The 5,126-nt window shown below is 35.8% G+C and overlaps 1 long non-coding RNA gene across 3 annotated transcripts in view; it reads right to left on the reverse strand.

Annotated features, from left to right (window-relative positions):
- Window positions 1-5,126, reverse strand: part of LOC114484274 (uncharacterized) — a 71,525-nt gene that overhangs the window by 41,522 nt on the left and 24,877 nt on the right. For 2 of the 3 annotated variants that reach the window (XR_003676960.2, XR_008615678.1), the window contains one exon: window positions 135-4,490. This is a non-coding gene — a long non-coding RNA (uncharacterized lncRNA). Of the gene's footprint in view, window positions 1-134; window positions 4,491-5,126 lie in introns of those variants that run through there. The other variant, XR_008615679.1, reaches the window with a different exon arrangement.

Below are 5,126 nucleotides of genomic sequence, written 5' to 3' on the forward strand. Positions count from 1 at the left end.
ATTCAAAAAAGGGCTAAAAAAAAATCAAAATGAAAAAAAATTAATTACATGGGACTGAGTGAACTGATGAGGATGATTTTAATTTTGGTGACTTTCTGTTTGAATAATAAAAAAAATCCCACAACGACTCCAGATGTTTCCATTCCTCCTTACTCTGTCAAGAGAATGCAGTTTTCCACAAATTAAGCCACAAACGTCACATTACTCTTTCTTCAATAAACCTAATTTCAGTGCCTCAAAAAAAAGAAAAGCTTTTGCCAACTCAATAGTACTTCTCTCAGTCTGAAGCTTAATGGTGGATTTGCCCATTACAATAAGGGTTAGGTAATAACACTGTCTGACCTTGGAGTGACTCATGCCCTTCTCTGCTGACTGGCTCCAGCAGAAAGGGTGATGCAAAATAAATGGATGGGTTAGTACATTGTTATAAGATGGGCATCACCAACTCTAGGGCTTCTGAATCTTACTAATTTTAAACATATACTCTGTTCTAATGGCAAGTGCCCCGAGTAGATTGGGATATAATAAAAAGTTGATTACTAAAAAAAAAAAAAAAAAAAAAGTCTTTTAAAAAATGAGTGGTAACAATTAATTCTTTGCTAGTAATTAGTCAAAACAAAGTGAAAAACATTCTAATATATATATAACCAGTTTCAGAAATAATTATTTTAATATTTAGAAAGTATGTAATTACAGTCTTCAACAAATATTGGATAAGTCCCTACTTTGTGTCAACTACTAAAATAGATACTGGAGATACTGAAAGTATCATTAGATGACTACATAAACAATTTTTCTAACTAGTTGGAAGAAATTTTTTAAATTCCATGTTACAGAGTAGGTTATCAGCATGTAATTGCTGATCTACAATTAAATGTATAGCATCAATGGTTGAAAAATCAGGAAATTATAATCTGAGAATCTCCTTTACTCATGTGTAAGAGGCAAAACTGCCTCTAAGGTGAAAACATTTTATCAGCTTAAATTCATTTCTCATAGCAAGATTTATTCTGATGTCATTTTTTAAAGACGATATATAATGGAATCATCTATAGAAGTTTTTTAAACCACAGAGCTATACCACCTCTCAAAGCAATCAATTATATTTGCCAAAAGGCTAATGTTCAGCCAAGATTGAAAACAAGTGCCCTATAAAATTAGAAAATCTAGGAATAGGACGTTCAGAAATTGAGTCAGTCCATCACTTCATTTAATCTTTATTGCTAGGGCTAACATTTTGTAGTGTAGTGCCAAAATTGCAGACGAAAAGAAAGAAATAGATATAGTAACTTTGATGAAAGCAAAGATGTTGGAAGTAAAAAAGACATTCCAAGTATGGGCCTTGAAATGCCCACTGAAATTTTGCAATGGAAAAACTCACTAGCAAATAATTCTATGTCCAAATAAATTGTCTTTTATATGTGAAAGAAGCAGAGCGAAGCTTTTCTGATATGGAATATCTCAGTTAGTAGACGATTCATGTAATTTCTTAAATTTTTCAGAATTAATGCAGCCAAGGAAAAGATCAATCAAAATGTAAAACAATGCAGAACAAACAGACTAAAGAATGTATTATTTGTTACCAGTGTGTGCAATATATTGTTGATTAGTACTCAGAATCCACTTTAGCACCCCTCTGGTTTGGTTTCTTGTACTATAAGGGCTAGAAAGTGAAAACAATTAGATGTATTTGTGTAAGAATCTGAAGGGGGAGGCAGGTAGAGACCATTCTCTGCAGTGTTTTCTTCTGGAAAGTGAAGGTGTAAAGATGCCAGTATTTCATCTCCAGCTTGATGGTTGTCAAGATGCTGATTTGGTGGTAGTGTCAGCCAGACTCTCTGCTTCAGTGTGTTTAATTAATCTAATAAAGATTAGCTACCAAAAAAGCTTGAGCTAACAGGATGTTTAATAATAAAGTAATGAACACTTTCCTCCTGAATTCAGGAACAAGATAAATATAAATTCAATTTAAAATTGTAGTAGAGACCTTAACAAGAACTAATAAGTGAAGTCAAAAGGTGGCTAGATACAAGATGAAAATTTAAAATTCAGTTGCATTTCTATATAAGCAATAAACAATAGAAAATTGAAATTTAAAAATAAAACCAGTTAAAATAGCATTTTTAAATAGGAATAAATCTAAACAAATGATGTGCAAGACCTCTGCTTTGAAAACTATTAAACAGCACTAAGAGAAATCAAAGAAGGCCTAAATAAATATGGAGCTAGACCACGTTCATGGATTGGAAGACATAGTATTGTTATAATGTCAGTTTTCCCCAAACTGATCTCCAGATTCAAAACGTCTCCAACTAAGTAGGCAGAATAATGGCTCCCCAAAAGATGTCCTCATCCTATCCCTTTGAACCTGTGAATATATTATGTGATGTGGTAAGAGAGAATTAAAGTTGCAGATGGAATTAAGGCTGCTAATCACAAACCTTAAAAGAGGGAGATTATTCAGAATTATCTGGATGGTCCCAATGTAATCACAAGCATCCTTAAATGAAGGAAAACGGAGGCAGAAGAGTCAATGTCAGAGTGCTCAATGGAGAAGACCAGACTGGCCATTCCTAGCTTGAAGATGGAAGGAGGCCATGAGCCAACGAATATGGCAGACCCCAGAAACTGGAAAAGGCAAGAAAATGAATTCTCCCTAGAGCCTCCAGAAAAGAATGCAACCCTACTAAAATCTTGCATTTATCTCAGAGACACCCATTTTGGACTTCTCATCTCCAAAAATGTAAGATAATAAATCTGTGTTATTTAAAGCCACTAAGTTTTTGGTAATTTGTAACAGCAGCAATAGGAAACTAATATACCAACCAAATTTTTTAAGAAATTGACCAGCTGATTGTAAAACTGACATGGAAATGCAAACACCTACAATATCCCCAAACCATCTTAAAAGAGAAGAACAAAGTTGAAGGAACTACATCACCTAATTCCTAGATTTACTATAAATCTACAGCAATCAGGACATTGCAGTATTGGCCTAAGCATAGACAAATAGGTCAATAGAGAGCCCAGAAACAGACGTATAAGGTCAACTGAGTTTTGACAAAGGTGACAAAATTTAATAAGGAAAAGATAAAACAAATGGTGCTGAAATTGCTGGATATCCTATGGAAAATATTGAAGTTCAACTTCTACCTCACACCATACATAAAAATTAACTTGAAATGAATCATAGACCTAAACATAAAAGCTAAAATTATAAAGCTTCTAGAAAAAATATAGAACACTATCTTCATAACCTTAGAGTAGGTAAAGACTAATCATAAAACAAAAATTCATGTATTGAACTTTTTTAAATTAAAACTTTGTCTCTTCAAAAGACACCATTAAGGAATTTAAAAGGCAGCCATAGTCTTAGGTTACTGCATGTTCAGGATGGTCTGTGTCTGAAATAGAAAAGTAGTTAAAATTCCCATAAATGAAGAAAAAATGACTGTCGGGACTTTTTGTCTACTCTTTTTGGGGAGAGAATGAAAACATTTTCAGTAGCCTGAAAAATAGCTATATCTTGTTAGGCAGAAGCATAAAGTTGTTATGCTAGCTCGTAAATGTTCACATACGTGTACAAGGGTCTGTATGGATGCTAAGTAACTAAAGATGAGCTGGATATTAAACTCGATACACAATTGGATTATGCTACATATTAAACTTTCTACTCTAAACCTACTTTTCTATATCTTGCTCTACAGTTCTGGATTTGGTAATCTAAAACTACATTTCTTCTCTGCAAGATGGCTTCTAGTTAGTTACATTCTATCAGAGAGCCATAAAGAGGTATTAAAAGACAGGACACGGCAAGAAGGAACTTCCTCATTACTTTTTTGTTTTTGTTCCTATATTACCCCAGTAACAGAACTTAACCCAGAAGCAGCAATTGGTTCCAGTTTCCAACTATTTTAGTGATCCTAAAGCCAGTGTCCTTGTACCTCTTCAGAGTTACCAGAATCAACAAGGCAGCACCAAATCCTCAGTGCGCCAGAGGCACCCAGCCACAGCCAAGTGGAGACCTCCGTTTGGTAGTCTGAGTCTCAGCTCTGCAAGTCCCTCCGCAAGCATTTGGATTCTCTTCCCTTTGTATTCCCAGCCTTAGGATGGAAGCTAGTTCCTGAAGTTACTATGTCAGCCATTTCAGTGTTTCTTTTTCTTTTTTTTTGTCATAAATTTATTTATTTTATTTACTTTTGGCTCGCTGGGTCTTCGTTGCTGTGCGCAGGCTTTCTCTAGTTGCGGCGAGCAAGGGCTACTCTTCATTGTGGTGCGCGGGCTCCTCATCGCAGTGGCTTCTCTTGTTGTGGAGCAAGGGCTCTGGGCGCGCAGGCTTCAGTAGTTGTGGCACGTGGCTTAGCTGCTCCGCAGCACGTGGGATATTCGCGGACCAGGGCTTGAACCCGCATCCCATGCATTGGCAGCTGGATTCTTAACCACTGTGCCACCAGGGAAGCTCCTCTTCTTCTTTTTAAGTCTTCCAAAATCTGTTTAAAATATTTTTTTATTAAACTCTCTTCATTTAAATAACATATTTCTTACATGACTGGAATCAGACTGAAACTGTACTTTCAAGAAACCCTTTAAATATATATATTTTAATTAATAGAATTATAAGGATCAATCGACAAATATACCATCATGGTGTATAATTTCAATTCACTTCTCTTAGTTATTATAGATTAGACAAACCCAGTAAACAAAGATACAGAATATCAGAACAGCAATTAACGAGCTTGATATAAGGGTCATATATACATTCTTCTCAAGTACACGTAGTACATTTTAAATTTTTTATCATGTTCTACATGTTACAATGTATTTAAATAATTTTTTTAAACTGTATCCTCTGAGGAATTTTCCTGGAGTTCCAGTGGTTAGGACTTGGTGCTTTCACTGCTGTGGCCCTGGTTCAATCCCTGGTCAGGGAACTGAGATCTTGCAAGCTGTGCAGTGTGGCCAAAAAAGAAAAGTGTCCTCTGACCAAATTAAGCTTAATTTTTTTTTTTTTTTTTCGGTACGCGGGCCTCTCACTGTTGTGGCCTCTCCCGTTGCGGAGCACAGGCTCCGGACGCGCAGTCTCAGCGGCCATGGCTCACGGGCCCAGCCGCTCCGCGGCATGT

This window comes from Physeter macrocephalus, chromosome 18 (assembly GCF_002837175.3).
Source record: "Physeter macrocephalus isolate SW-GA chromosome 18, ASM283717v5, whole genome shotgun sequence".
Taxonomy (NCBI): domain Eukaryota; kingdom Metazoa; phylum Chordata; class Mammalia; order Artiodactyla; family Physeteridae; genus Physeter; species Physeter macrocephalus.